This window comes from Salvia splendens, chromosome 4 (assembly GCF_004379255.2).
Source record: "Salvia splendens isolate huo1 chromosome 4, SspV2, whole genome shotgun sequence".
In the NCBI taxonomy this organism is placed as follows: Eukaryota; Viridiplantae; Streptophyta; class Magnoliopsida; order Lamiales; family Lamiaceae; genus Salvia; species Salvia splendens.
In genome coordinates this window covers 23,781,411-23,798,285 of record NC_056035.1, presented here as the reverse complement: position 1 = coordinate 23,798,285, position 16,875 = coordinate 23,781,411, and the positions used below count along the sequence as shown (strand labels likewise).

At 40.7% G+C, this 16,875-nt stretch overlaps 1 long non-coding RNA gene across 1 annotated transcript; it reads right to left on the bottom strand.

Moving 5' to 3' along the window:
• Positions 1-5,121: 5,121 nt before the first annotated feature.
• LOC121799700 lies at positions 5,122-6,817 on the bottom strand. The gene is made up of 2 exons (XR_006050356.1): positions 5,531-6,817; positions 5,122-5,437 (listed from the first exon to the last, which is right to left on the bottom strand). It is a non-coding gene; the product is annotated as an uncharacterized LOC121799700 (long non-coding RNA).
• Between the last annotated feature and the right edge of the window lie 10,058 nt (positions 6,818-16,875).

Below are 16,875 nucleotides of genomic sequence, written 5' to 3'. Positions count from 1 at the left end.
GATAACGCTTACAAGGTGGATCTGCGGGGTAAGTATAATGTATCGGCTACATTTAATGTGGCAGATTTGTCACCGTATCAAGGCGATGGTGCCGACGCCGCAGATGAAGGAGACGAAGCAGCTGATGGGGCCGAGGCAGACTCGAGGTCGAGTCTTCTTCAAGAGGGGGAGTATGATGCAGTCAGCGGGAAAGAGTTTCCTAATTTACTTTCTTTAAATTTTTAGTTATTTTCTTTTAATTTCCGTATTTTCCTTTTATATCTCTAGGGTTTTTGGGACCACTTATATATAGTGGGAATAGCAGTTTTCGTAGCAGTTTTTGACATTGATTAATTACAATTCCTTGAAGCTAAGGCTTTTGTGAATTTATCGTGTGATCATTCTATCTCGTGGTCGATTGTCATCATACACTATAACGGTGCATTATTAGTCGGTGTGCATTATTTAACTGAAAATCTGCATTATTAAATGACACGTGGCATCAATCTAACCGTCGGATGACAAAATCGTGGGGCTGAGATCAAGAAGGAAATAGGAGAAAATATGGAAAAAGGATTTGAATACAATCCTATATATATATATATATAGGATTGTATTCAAATCCTTTTCCCACTATTAATCCAATCTCCTTTTTAATCTCAGCCATGGATTTGTTGTGATCGGATGGTTAAAACATTGACAGATAATTAGTTAATTTCTTAAATTTTAAACGTTTAAAGGGCATAATAGAGATTAACATTTGTAGTTAGTTATGGAATGCTCCATAATTTTAGCCGTATTATTTTATGCAGATTTCCCACTAAGTATTTGTGCAGATTTTCATATTATTTTATGTAGATTTCGTTTTGTTTTTAATCTCAGCCATATTTAGCTTCGAAGGAGGCATGTTGACATATAAAAACAGAAATGAACATATTGCAGGCACATAGGCAAATAATGTAAGCACATCAACTAATAATGAAGAGCTTATACCGAGTAATGAACAAACAAATATTCGATCAACTCCTTGACAATATAAAAAAACTTTGACATGATGCATGATACATGACATATAATGAATACAAATATACACATTAATGAACATAATCATTTACTTAATGAGCATAAAACTTCTGTCTCCGCTATTTCAACAATGACCAACGGCAATTCATGCATATATGAAAATAATTCATTAACATATGAACGTAATGCAGAGATTATATGAGGTAATGAATAAACAAATATTCCATTTGGCTGTTGACAATTAAAAACAGAAATGGACATAATGCATGCACATAGACAAATAATGTAATCACATCGCCTAATAATGAACAGCTTATACCAAGTAATGAACAAACAAATATTCGATCAACTCCTTGACAATATTATAATTTAAGTTGTGCCGTGTGTCGTTGTTTGGCGAACGTTTCTTGTTTGCCCTAAGGGTTTGACAAGCTTATGGGCTAGGGTGTAGTGTGTTCCAAGTCTAAAAAATGTTGTCCAAATACACGAGATGGAGTAATTCGTCTGGGCTTGCACATGCATAACGCGTGGGTATATTTTAAAACAGATATACATAATGTACATATTGTGTAGTATAATGCATAGTTTAGTTTCTGTAACGCATTGTTTGTGGTATGTAATGAACATTTATCCTTACCCGTTTAGTTTAGGTTCTATAATGAACATTGTTTGTGGTATGTAATGAACATTTATCCTAGCCACTAGTTTAGGTTGTGCTGTAATTCGATGTTTTTCCCACGTTTCTTATTTTCCCTAAGGGTTTAACAAGCCTAGGGGCTAGGGTGTAGTATGTTCTAAGTCTAAAAAACGTTGTCCAAATACACGGGCTGCAGTAATTCCTCGGGGTTGCACATGCATAGCGCGTAGGCATTTTTTAAAATAGATATACATAATGTACATATTATGTAGTGTAATGCGTGGTTTTAGTTTCTGTAATGCATTATTTGTGATATGTAATGAACATTTATCCAGCCCCGTTTCATTTAAGGTGTGCCGTGTTTCGATGTCTGGTGCACATTCCTTGTTTTCCCTAAGGGTTTAATAAGCCTAGGGGGGCTAGGGTCTAGTACGTACAACAACAACCACGTGATGCATAAAACAAGATAAATAATGCATTCAAATAGCCAAATAATGTACAGAATCAGTCAAGTAATGAACATACAAATATTGCATTCATTCTTAGACTCATGTACAATAGCAATCTAATGATGCATAAAACATGATAAATAATGCATAGAAATAGCTAAATAATGTACAAATGTTGCATTCATTGTTAGACTCATGTACAAGTTCAGTGACGGCTTCCTTCTGCCGTGGAGTTAAACTCTTTATACAATTCAGAAACTCAGTAGGGGTTCGTCGAAATTACAGATGGTCGACGTTCCTACCCCTTGGTTTCCTATCCTCCGTCTCTTCCGGAGCTGTACTAGTCCCGGCCTCTGATACTCGCTCCCGGAATTTCTGGGCAATTCCTACTGGCAGTATATCATCGACCGCCTCGGGATGTCCAATCTTAGCTGCTTTGATGTTGTACAACATACAAAATAATAACATACAATTAGTTACATAATGTACAAACTGAATAAAATAATGTGGACAATTATACTGCATTCACTTATACACTATTGTACAAAAGCATCAAAATAATGCCTAAAAACTGATACATAATGCATTTTAATAATCAAATCATGTTCAGAATAAATCAACAAATGCGCCATGAATATCGCAATCACCCATTGTCTCATGTCCAACAACACTCACATAAAGCATAAACCATGATAAATAATGCACTAAAATAACTAAATAATATACAGATCCGGTCAAGTAATGAACATACAAATATTCCATTCACTCTTTGACTCATATACAACAGCAGTCACATGATACATAAAACATGATAAATAATGAATTCAAATAGCCAAATAATGAACAGAATCACTCAAGTAATGAACATATAAAAATATTTCATTCACTCTTAGACTCATGTACAACAGCAGTCAAATGAAGCATAAAACAGGATAAATAATGCATAGAAATAGTAACATAATGTACAGATTCAGGCTAGTTATGAACATAAAAAGATTCCATGCACTCTGTAACTCATGTACAACCGCAGACACTAGATGCATGATACATGATATATAATGCATAAAAATAGGCAATTAATGAGCAGGCTCATTGAATTAATGAGCATAAAACTATTGCATTCACTACTTAACCAATGACCAACGACAGTTGGTTGAAGGTTGTACCAGTGAATATAATGCATTCAACAGTCAAATGGAATATTTGTTTATTCATTACCTCATATAATCTCTGCATTACGTTCATATGTTAATGAATTATTTTCATATATGCATGAATTGCCGTTGGTCATTGTTGAAATAGCGGAGACAGAAGTTTTATGCTCATTAAGTAAATGATTATGTTCATTAATGGGTAATGTAAATAATTCACAAACTCAATTAAACCATGGGTGAATAAAATACAAATTTTTGACTCACAGAATAAGAGCAACAGTCCATGTAATCAAAATGCAATTAAACTCAGAAGCTCACCCTCCGGCTGGGATTGTTGGGAATTTGTTTGTCGTCCTCTCTTTGTCATTTTAATAAAGGCGCAGCTAGCCAAACTAAAAAAAATCATAAGATTGTGTTAACAAATACGCGTCGATGGGGGTAATCGGTGGAATCGTGGTATGGGTGGTGTTTTCTCGTTGTACGTACATGGAGACACACTTGTACCAACTCATAGATTAAATCAGTCCAATAACTATCGAAAAACCCTACCTCCAGAAGCAACCGCGGTGATAACTTGTTCAGAACAACAACGGAACACTCGTTGAATTTCAGAACGAACGGGATCCCTTGCGTGGCGGCGGCTAGGGTTTTGCTAGCGGTTGGAAATTGTGAAGATGCTTCGGGATAAAGGAGCGGGAGAGAGAAGCGGAATTTGAGTCGTCTGCTAATGAATGAGGAGTTGAGTAGATGGAAAGTAGTGGGTGAATCCCGCTAAAATCTCACGCACAACGATTGCGTTTTTGTTATAACATCAAATTACTAATTCACCCTCATAATGAACGAAAATAACTAAATAATGAAGTACGGAATGTTTAACTAGGATTTTAATCCGGATCGTGAATCCTCCAGATCGGACGCTCCAGATCGAGAAGCAACTTAAATCTAATGCATGAAAAGGACTTTAACACATCCCTATATATATATATATATATATATATGAGTGCGTTAAAATGATAGCACCGCTTAAAGTAACACCATACCACCATTCCTACCCAATCATTTGTACACGTGGACGAATAATAAGCTGCCATGTGGCAATCATAAAAAATGCTCAAGGGTAAATTTTCTCGGCCAACAATATCTAATACACTATACAACAATTTTTCTTGGCCAGTAATATCCAATATGCTAGACAGCAATCTATAGATTGTTGTCTAGCGTTTATAATATTGCTGGATATGTGGTGTCACAATGTCACTTTAAGAGGTGTTGTCATTTTAATACAAACATATATATATATATATATATATATATATATATATATATAGGGTTGCGTTAAAGATAGAACCATTCTTAAGTGTAGAACCTAGAACTCTACATATTTTATTCATTGGATGAGGAAAAAATGACGGTCAAGATTAAAAATCATACATATTAGACTATGTTTTCACGACATTCCGGACTCAACATGTGAAAAAACTCACATGTTGATGGAAGAATGAATGAAACGAAGAAGAGTCCATGCATGCTTTATTTTTTCACTTATCTGCATTCACCCATTAATAATAGTTTTGGTTGTAATGGAAAGTTGTTGTGCAAATCAACACCATTGGATTAAAAGATCTAACGACCTCCGTTTGGCATTTGTTCTACATTTAAGAATGGTTCTACGTTTAAGAATGGTTCTATCTTGATCACAATATATATATATAGACGCACTATAGTCAATAAGTGTAATGACCGCAATGTAATTTCCTTAGCATTTTTTAATAATTAAGGAAAAGCGAAGCGAATGCCTTGTTCTAGCAGTTTGAACAAAAATAATAAATATGCACGAGGTTTTCGTTCGATTGTGTGAGTAATGGCGAATAACGATCTAGAAATAAAAAAAGAATTTAATAAAAAGGAAAGCATGACCGTCTATGCCTTGCATAAATAAAATACAACGTGCTACCGGCCGATTTATGTCCTAATTTACAAAAGGAATGTGATTAGGAACGAACCAAAAGGGAAATACATTCTAACTTTACAAAAGGATTCGTAAATTGTAGAGAGAAAAGAAAGCTTGGAAAGATCTAACCCTATTATATTTTAGAAGGCTAAGTTTCGGCCCTTCCATCGACCCGAGTTGCGGCCCAATCTTCGACGGTCCTTCGGGCCGAACCAAAGAGGTGGCAACCAGAGGGATCAGCCTCCTTGTCCGTGCCAAATACAAACAATTAGTTTAAAATACATAAGAAAATGGAGGGGTCAACAGCCTACACTCAAAAGGGAAAGGGAAACATTACCTTTCCACAATGAAGAAGAGCTTGGCCAAAAGGAAGTAAGGCCAGCCGGTACCACTCACCCCAGCAGCGGTAGATACCCTGCAACGCTGCCATTGACCATCCTGTACCGTGTTGAGCACCTGCCATAACAAACAAACCCCATTACTAGCTGAGTACTAGGTTGTTTCATGTGGCAACAAGATAGAGTAAGTGATTACACCAAAATGCCTTAAATGAAAAGCTGCAAGAGGATCAAGGACTGAGTGTATTGCGCATAGAAACAAAGGATGCAGCCTTTATATGTCCCTCATAGGCACACACTTGGCCTATAAGAAGAACCTCCATACACATCAAAGTTCCCCCTACCACATACACTACTTTCCAGCCGCCCATAGTGAAGCAAGTGGAGCATTCGCGAGCAACAACTAGGCAGCCTCGCTTCTTCAAGCACAAGAGGTAACCCATCAAAACCATACTTGCATCATGTTGAATGAGGCAATAGATAGCCGAGACCCGAGATTCACAATGAAACCCTCGCAACAATAACAAGGAACAAGCATCACATAGGTAGAATCCCGACATGATAAGTAGCAGCCACTAGGATTCGGACAAAGCTCAAAGCAGCCAGGGTGTATTATTCTAGCGAGGATCGAAAGGGCTAAACTCGCCCCAGCGATCAACTAAATCTATCTCAACAATACAAAGATCTCCTAAGTAGCAAGTTAACATATTCAACTACTTAATCCACACTCAATGAAACGCCAAACACGAAACCTCAACACCAATAACATGAATACACCGAATGTGATATAATCAAACAAATTGAGGAAAGGAACTTAGCTTCGAAACGAGAGATATCCGATAGAAGGTGAGCTACGAAAGCTCCGAAGCGACGGCGCCGAGATGGGCGGAGGTCAGTCTGTTGAGCCCTCGCCGACCGGGCTGGGACACAACAGAAAATGGTGGTGGCGCCGCCTCGTGAGGAAAACGGCGGCTGGCGGTAGCACCGCGAGCCGTGCGCGACGGTGGAAGAACGCGACGGAGGGAGCCTGACGCTGCGACCACGGCGGATTCAGGAGCAGCCACAGAAGCAGCGACGAAGCGCGACGAGCACACTACAACATTGGCAACGATGCTGGCTATTTGTTGTCGCGAGTGGCGACGCTGCGGCGAGGGATGAGGGAAGAGATTTGAGGATTTTTCCCTCGATTTGAAAAGTAGCGAATGGAAAGGAGATTGAAGGGTGAAGAAGGTTGAGTACTAGTGTAGCGGTACTCAATTGATTTAACGAATCTAGGAGAAAGGGAAATAAAAATGATCACACGCTTAGGAATGCATGCACGCTAGATAAATAATTAAGCCTAATTTGAGTATATTATGTGTTTATAAAGGGACGTCTTCGCACGACAAGTGAATCAAACCGAGGAACGTTCATTGAGAGTTTAAGCAAACGAGGTGGGCTTCTCTTTCAAAACGTGATTTTTATGTGAAAACGTGAATATTTTTGAATGAGTTGTCAAGCCATGTTTTGTTTATGATTTCCTATCTGTTGGCTATGGCAAGCATGTTAAATTGAATTCGGGTCTAAGTAGGGCCGCAAACCCTACTCGGACTAGTGTACACATATAGGACTGTGTGCTAACTTTCGAGTTGGCCGGTCCAGTGACCGTCGTGGAATGTGGCCACATTCCTGGTTCACACAAGATCAGATATGGTATGTTATGATATGTTATGTGACTGCACAGTCAAATTTATAAAAAATGAAGTATTTAGTGACCCGGGAATTTATTTAAAGAAAAACCCCACTCTCACTCAAGTATGGCTGACAACTAAATGAGGAATGTTTTCGGCAATGAGTCCACTGAGTATATCAAATACTCAGCCATGCATGTTTGTTTTTCTTAATGTGCAGGTTGATCGTGGTCGGAGCGAGGAGGTGTTGGGGAGAGACTTTTAAATAAGTATCTAGGTAGCTGATTTAATATGTCTTCATACATAGTACTTCATCTTGGAACCTTCCGCTGCATGATTAAGAATCGTTCTAGCAAGACTACGCACTTAGTTGAGTACTCTGATTTCGATGTGGTTGTACCCTTTACACTCTAAAACATTGTTCCTTGAATTAAGTACTTTTTACGACGAGCTTGTGACCCATGTGTTTAATTTAGTTGCGAAATAGCTACACTCACTATTACTACAGAGTCGTGGTCGTGATAATAAGTGAAATTCTGTCAAAAATCAAAGCATACTTGTCCTCAAGTATGAAAGACAAGAAAAAAAAGAAATAAGGCAAGTTTCGATGCATGCTTCCCCTTTTAACCGACCCTAAGGAAAAGAAAAAGATATAAACTCCTAGACCTAGACGCAAAAGACTTGGACAAAGGAACAGACACAAACACAGGTACAGAAAACAACAAGACAAAGAAAAACACATTGACACATAAATGCATACACTGGTTTAATTTTCTAGCAGTCGTCCCCATAAGATTAAGGTCAATCCGACCATCTACAGCCTCAGATTCCTCCCCCTCCCTTCTTTTATCTGGTCAAGTTGCCTGTCACGACCGCACTTCCTAAGGATAGAAAGCACGGTGGGTCGTGACTAGTGGGGGAATTAAGAAGCGGGGAAGAAGGGGGAAAACAATCAAAGGGATACGACATGTAGATCAAAAGACGAACCTTCATTATCAAATCATAGTCTCAGATCACGAAGCAACATAGTTTGAATAAAAATAGTCCAACGGATTTAAGAAAACATAAGAGTTCTTAAGACTTAGAGTAGCGGAAGCATTTGAGAGTTAGCTATTACTATGTATGAAGACACAATAGCAACCGGAACGTTTATTGGATATGGTCTCGGTCCAATGCTCAACATCCTCCGTCTCCCGTCCACGCTCAACCTGCACATAAGGAAAACACATGCAGGGGCTGAGTACTTGATGCACTCAATGAACTCATGCCCGAAATACATTTTATCGATAAAGTTATGTCAGCCATCATTGAGTGAAACTCGGGTTTTACTTTAAAAGGGCCGAGAAACACTAAAATCATTCCTTAAATAAAATAGTGTCCGCGCGGACAATGTCATCGTCATCCTCCATCATATACCATATATGAACCATCATGTGAAATGAGAATGTGGCAACAAACTCGATCACTGGACCGGCCGACCCAAAGGACGGCTCACGATCCCCATCAGTGCACTAGCCTAAGTAGGGCTTGCTTAGACCCTAGTTATACCCGAATTCATTAACCATCAAAGTCTAGTAGGACATTATCCTAGTAGACAATCAGATAGGCAATTCAAAACATAAAATACGGCATGACATAACATTTAAACCACCCTTATCTCACCATATACATATCATTGCAAGTAAAGGAGTTTAAGTAATAAAGCCCACCTCAAAAGCTTAGTGATTTCCTTAAACAATTTCTCGATCCAACTTTAGCGGACGTGCGAACCACCTTTTCCAAAAAAATACATAAAGTATACATCAATCTCAGTAACGAAGACATTTAGAATGCATGCACTCTAATTAAAGTCTTTTATCTCGTTTTCTCAGTTTTTGAGCATTTTTCGATTATTCGGCGGCCGCCCAAGGCGTCGCGTGCGACGCCGGTCGGCCGCTCACACAAATACTTCCTCCGTTGGCTCCTCATATTTTCCAAGATGTCGGAATAAATTTCTAAAATTATACAAGCGCAAAATTAAATTATCCAACTATTTCTCTTCGCAATTATATTTATTTCGCACTTGGGATAATATTAATCGTCTTTCGAAATATTTCGGGATTTAATTAAATAAATCCCCACTTTATATCTCCAATTTAATCAAGAAGCCCCACATAACTAAATGGAGTACATCTTTAACCCATCATCTCATCTCAATTAATTAGCCCAAAATCCTTACTCAAAACAAAGGCCAAACCAAAAAAAAAAAAGGCCCAAAAGCTCCCATATTTCTCACGCCTCTTTCTTCCCTTTCTTCTCCCTCTCTTTTCTCCCTCTCTCCTTCCTTCGGAGCCGCCGGCGAGGTGAGGGGATTCCTGCCGCCGGAAATCGCTGTCATCGCTGTTTCTGCGGCCGTCACACCCTGTCGCCGCTGTTGTTCGCCGGTTTCCTCCAATTCCGCCAGCCAGCCATCGCAGTGGGAGGTCCAGCCGCCGGGAGGACGCTGCTGCTGCCACCAATCATCCAGCCACCGGGTTGGCCGTCGCAGGGTCAGGCGGAGACTCTGTTGTTCCCAGCCGCCACTGCCGGCTGACTCCCACCCCGAAATCACTCCGAACAAGCCCGGAACAACTCCAAACCACCCCGATTCAACCCGCAAGATAAGTTCTCAAACAAAGTTATATTCTTTTTGGCATTTGGATTTAAGGTGTTAGATTAAATTGGTTGATCGGATTACTTGTGGGATTAAAGTGTGATGATATGCTATGAACAAATGCTAAAAGTTCATGATTCGGGAAAGAGGAAGAAATTATACCTCGTGATGTAAACTTGGGTGTTGAAATGAGAATAAGGCACCCTCTTGAAACCTCTCGGCTCTTTCTCTCGGCTCTCTCTCTCACAAGTTTGGTTGAAGATGTAAAGTGTATTGTGAGGAGTTAGGGGAGGGGATACATGAAGGAACTTGTGGATTAATGTGTGACATTTGATTTGCAGAATTTATTGTGGAAGATGGAGAGTGGAAGGGTTGAAAGATGGGGAGTCTCCGTGGTGGAGGGAATCGGCCAAGAGGGGAGAAGGAAAAAGAAGAAAAAGACTTTGGGCTTGCACCCACATTTATGGAAATGAATTGGGCTCAAAGACATTTCCCACACCTTTAATTAAATTGTTTGGGCTCATTTAGTTGCAGGGCCCAAATTTGTATTATTTATTTGTTAGACTTTTTGATTGTTATGGCCCAAAGCCATTTTATAAAAACATTTGGGCTTCAATTTTATTTGAGAAGCTCAAGTGTATATATTTTACATTCTCGTATTCCTTTCTATTAATTACAATTCACGAAAACTTTAATTAATTTCGTCATTTTTTTTCCAACAAGGATTAAAATCACCCAACGCAACAGTTAATATTTGGTGTTGTTCCAAATAAAAATTCCTCAACCGATCCTTGATTTAAACGCGCCAAGTACTATAAAAATCCATCTCAACCATCTCACTCAATCATGCCAAGTATAGCAATATCAACATCATTACTTCAACGAGACTTTCAAACACGTCTCCTAGAAAAACTCTACACTTAATTAAAAGGGACGTCTCATTCCACATCAAAACACATAAATACTATACTCCATTCCAAAGCAATTTAACGAGTAGCATAGCATGACGATAAAATTTTATTAATTATTTCATGACATATATTAATTTAGTACTTTAAAAAGTACGGGTGTTACATTCTACCCACCTTAACAGAAATTTCGTCCCGAAATTTACTCATCTCTAACGAACAACTCCGGGTATTTCTCTTTCATTTTATCCTCGAGTTCCCAAGTAGCCTCCTCGTGACCATGATGTTTCCAAAGCACTTTCACGGACGCAATTGATTTATTTCTCAATTCTTGCACCTTCCTGTCCAGAAGAGCTTCGGGCTTCTCCTCATAACTCAAGTCGAGATTCAAAATCATTTCTTCTTGGTGAACCACGTGTTTGGGATCGAACACGTACTTTCTTAATTGCGACACATGAAAAACATTATGCACGGTCCCAAAACTCGGTGGTAGTGCCAACCTATACGCTACGGGTCCCACCTTCTCAAGAATTTCATAAGGCCCTACGTAACGTGGTTTCAACTTACCCTTCACACCAAACCTCGTTATCCTCTTCGACGGAGATACTTTCAAGAAAAATATATCTCCAGCGTTAAATCGTAAATCGGTACGCTGGACATCAGCATATGACTTCTGTCTGTCTTGTGCTTCTTTCATCCTTTGACGAATTTGTCGAACAATCTCGATCATTTATTCTACTGAATCTGGTCCAAGTATTCTCATTTCACCAACCTCATCCCAGTAGAGTGGTGATCTACACTTCCTCCCATACAATGCTTCATACGGGGCCATATTTATCGTCGCTTGGAAACTGTTGTTGTAGGCGAACTCGATTAATGGTAGCACAACTTCCCAATTTTCTCCTCTGTCAAGAACTACGGCTCTCAACATATCCTCGAGAGTTTGAATCGTTCTCTCGGATTGTCCATCAGTTTGTGGGTGAAAAGCAGTACTAAAATTCAATCGAGTACCAAGCTCTCGTTGCAGGCTTATCCGAAATCTCGAAGTGAACCTTGTGTCTCGGTCTGACATGATTGTTACGGGCACTCCATGTAGCCGAATAATTTCTTTCACATAAATTCGGGCTAGCTTGTCGGATCCATGAGTTATGGGAATAGGTATAAAATGTGCACTTTTAGTGAGGCGGTCTATGATTACCTAGATGGCAGTATTCTCTTGTCGAGTTTTTGGTAAACCCGTAACAAAATCCATGGCGATGTGTTCCCATTTCCATTCCGGAATCTCTAGCGGTTGCAACTTTCCATAGGGTCGTTGATGCAGAGCTTTCACTTGTTGGCAAGCCAAGCATTTCTCCACAAATGAAGCGATATCCCTCTTCATCCCATCCCACCAGAATGATCCCTTCAGATCATGGTACATCTTTGTACCTCCAATTTGAGCGGTATATGGAGTCTCATGTGCCTCAGTTAAAATTTCATTTTGAAGTCCTTCGTCATTCGGCACACATAGCCTTCCCTTGTAGGTGAGGGCATTGTCAGCCTCTTCTCGGAACTTCTCTTGTTCACCTTTCATTACCTTTAGTCGAACCTTCTCCAAATCTTTATCATTTCTTTGACCTTCTCTTATCCTTGTCCGCAGGTCGGGTGAAATTACCAAGGTGGCGATCTTTCCTTTTACGGTCTCAGGGGCTCTCACTACTTCCAATCGCATCTTGCTAAATTCACGAATCAGATTTCCTTCTTGAGTGAGAAAAGTAGCCAGTTGTGGTTGGGCTTTCCGGCTCAGTGCATCTGCCACTACATTTGCTTTGCCCGGATGATAGTTAATGCCACATTCGTAATCATTAACTAGCTCGAGCCATCTGCGTTGCCTCTTGTTCAACTCTTTCTGCTCAAAGAAGTATTTTAGGCTCTTATGATCAGTTAAAATCTCACACCGAACTCCGTAGAGATGGTGCCTCCAAATCTTCAAAGCATGCACAACGACTGCTAATTCCAAATCATGAGTGGGGTAATTTAGCTCGTGTGGCCTCAATTGACGCGATGCATAGGCAATCACCTTACCGTTCTGCATCAATACACATCCAAGTCCAACCTTAGATGCGTCAGTGTAAACCACATAGTCTATTCCCGATTCTAGCACGGCTAGAATAGGTGCAGTGGTCAACTTCTCTTTCAACAACTGAAAACTAGCCTCACACTCCGGTGTCCAATTGACCTTAATCCCTTTCTTATATTGCTGGGTCATCGGCCTTGCAATTTTGGAGAATCCTTCGATAAATCTTCGGTAGTATCGTGCCAGACCCAGGAAACTCCGAATCTCATTTGGGGTCTTTGGCGTCTTCCAGTGTTGTACGGCCACAACCTTTGCAGGGTCAACTCGAATCCCTTCGGCCGTCACAATATGTCCTAAAAAGTTCACTTCTTTCAACCAAAAATCACACTTACTAAATTTGGCGTACATCTTCTCAGTTCTCAGCGTCTCTAGAGTGATCCTTAGATGTTCCTCATGTTCTTTTTCATTCTTCGAGTAAATGAGCACATCATCTATGAACACCAAGATGAACTTGTCCAAGTATGGATGAAATACGCGATTCATTAAGTCCATGAACACCGCAGGTGCATTTGTTAGTCCAAACGGCATTACTACAAACTCATAGTGCCCATATTTTGTTCGGAATGTCGTATTGGGTATATCTTCCCTTCGTACCCTCAATTGGTGATATCCAGACCTTAAATCCATTTTCAAAAATACCCCTGCTCCCCTTAGTTGGACAAACAGGTCATCTATTCTCGGCAGAGGATATTGTTCTTGAGAGTTAATTTGTTCAATTCCCGGTAGTCTATGCACATTCTCAGTGTTCTGTCTTTCTTCTTCACAAATAGCACAGGTGCTCCCCAAGGCGATACACTAGGTCTAATGAAACCCAAGTCCAACAGTTCTTGTAACTGAATTTTGAGTTCTTCCAACTCTTTAGGTGCCATCCGATAAGGTGCCTTTGATACTGGTGCGGATCCTGGTTCTAGATCAATAGTAAACTCCAACTGTCTATCAGGCGGCGGTCCTGGCAAAGCGTCAGGAAAAACGTCTAGGAACTCACGTACTAATCATCGTAGTTGCTTGAAGCGCCGAAATTATCCAAGATAGGCAGGATGCCCCTTTCTAATCATCGTAGTTGCTTGAAGCGCCGAAATTATCCAAGTCCGTTGATTCATTGAAATCTCGTGGAAGGTAGTGGGCTCCTTCCCCGGGGTTTGTAACGAAATTTGCCTCTCTTGGCAGCGAATAGTGGCATAGTTTTCAGCTAGCCAGTCCATCCCCCGAATAATGTCAACGTTTTCCATTGGCATAACATGTAGGTTGTGATCCACTAAGCTAAGTTCTCCCACCACAAATTCTATGTTCGAGCAAGATTGTGAAATGTCTATAAGGCCTCCTACTGGTGAGTTCACATTCATCTTATGTTCAAGTTCATTAGTAGAAAGTTTTAAAGCATCTACGCAGGAGTGGGATATAAAGGAGTGCGATGCACTCGTATCAAACAGAACAGCAACAGGCATGTCAAGTAGTGTTCCCATACCTGCCAGATTATCCTGTTTCGGATCTCCCTGTGCGGCTTTAGCTTGCTTGTGTCCCAAAGCATAGGCCCTAGCCTGTGTGGGATATGGTTGGCGACACTGTTGCGGCTGCTGAGGTGGTGTAGGGTTCCCTCGAGGCCCATTTGGTGTTCCCCCAACTCCAGCATTGTTGTTGCTCGGGCACTCTTTGGCAAAGTGTCCAACTCCACCACATTTGTAGCATACATTGGTCCCGATCCTGCATTCCCCCAAATGATTCTTTTGGCACTTGGCGCAGGGGGGTGCTCTCTGACGGTACTCTCCACCTTGGTATGGAGTAGTTTGTTTTCCCTTGCCCCGTGCAGAGTTTGGGGTGCCCAGGAACCTCTTGTTGTCAAAGGATTCTCGGTTCCCATCCCACTTTCTCTTATCAAGGAAATTTTGTTGTGGTGTAGGTGGTGTTGGGGTAGTAGGCGTTGCTGTCTTTTCTCGTGGCATTGCTTCCTCCACATCCAACGCACGAGACAGTGACTCGGCATACGAGAGCCTTCCATGGCATGCCAAAGACATTCTTATTTCGTGCCTCAGACCAGCACAAAATTTCTCCGCCATCTTCTCATCAGTATTCACTTGCTCTGGTGCATATCGAGACATATCGCATAGGGCATGGTCATATTCAGTTACTGTCATCCGCCCTTGCTTCAGATTGTAGAATTCGGCCTCTTTAGCCTTACGGTAACTCCTCGGGATATACTTATCATATACTTCCTCCTTGAAGTCTTCCCAAGTTAGGGCGTCCAGTTGCTCACGCGACATCGTTCGCTGCTTGGTCTCCCACCAAAATTCTGCAGACCCAGTGAGCTGGTAGGTCACGCAAGATAGGCGCTCCTGATCGGTGCACCTTAGGAATTTAAATACGCGCTCTATGGAACGAATCAATGTTTCAGCCTTGGCCGGATCTTCCATTCCATCAAACACTGGAGGGGGCACTTTTCGAAATTCCTTTTCGATGATTCGTTTTGGCTGCGGTGGTGGTGGTAATGGTGGTGGTTGCCCCTCGGGTCTCACACTACTTTGGGTTTCGTTGCTGGCCTCATTTTCGTGATGAGCTGCTGCGCGTCTGGGAGGCATTCTATTTAACACACGCGTTAGTACAATTGTCCGAAATTTACCCATCACCACACCACACCACACAACCTCTCCAAAACAATTTCACATGTTTTCCAACACATATCTAAGTAAACACGAGCACAACGATAAAACAATGACAATTTCATAACTTAAAACAAGTACGTGCTTCACAGGGTCGCCATTATCTCGTCATCTCATCACCCCTTGGAATTTGCTCTTTTCTATGCCTCATTCGTTCCATCGATAAATATATTACCTTGAAAGAAAGTATAGTCCGCGCGTATATGACTTAGCCTACATCTAAGGCCTTTGAAGTCTACATCTCAAACATATCCCATTCATCATCACATCCAACATGCCTCGTTTCAAAACATTTTACCTTCTTTCTTGTTGAGTGCGGCGAGATAGAATGTTGAGCCTTCAATGAAAACTATTTTAGTCTCGCGAAACGAGTCTAGACTACATTGAATAAAAGACTCTCGGTCCAGAGTGGAAGGAAAATTTACTCTGATACCATTCTGTCACGACCGCACTTCCTAAGGATAGAAATCACGGTGGGTCGTGACTAGTGGGGGAATTAAGAAGCGGGGAAGAATGGGGAAAACAATCAAAGGGATACGACATGTAGATCAAAAGACGAAACTTCATTATCAAATCATAGTCTCAGATCACGAAGCAACATAGTTTGAATAAAAATAGTCCAACTGATTTAAGAAAACATAAGAGTTCTTAAGACTTAGAGTAGCGGAAGCATTTGAGAGTTAGCTACTACTATGTATGAAGACACAATAGCAACCGGAACGTTTATTAGATATGGTCTCGGTCCAATGCTCAACATCCTCCGTCTCCCATCCACGCTCAACCTGCACATAAGGAAAACACATGCAGGGGCTGAGTACTTGATGCACTCAGTGAACTCATGCCCGAAATATATTTTATCGATAAAGTTATGTCAGCCATCATTGAGTGAAACTCGGGTTTTACTTTAAAAGGGCCGAGAAACACTAAAATCATTCTTTAAATAAAATAGTGTCCGCGCGGACAATGTCATCGTCATCCTCCATCATATACCATATCTGAACCATCATGTGAAACGATAATGTGGCCACAAACTCGATCACTGGACCGGCCGACCCAAAGGACGGCTCACGATCCCCATCAGTGCACTAGCCTAAGTAGGGCTTAGACCCTAGTTAGACCCGAATTCTTTAACCATCAAAGTCTAGTAGGACATTATCCTAGTAGACAATCAGATAGGCAATTCAAAACATAAAATACGGCATGACATAACATTTAAACCACCCTTATCTCACCATATACATATCATTGCAAGTAAAGGAGTTTAAGTAATAAAGCCCACCTCAAAATCTTAGTGATTTCCTTAAACAACTTCTCTATCCAACTTTAGCGGACGTGCGAACCACCTTTCTGAAAAAAATACATAA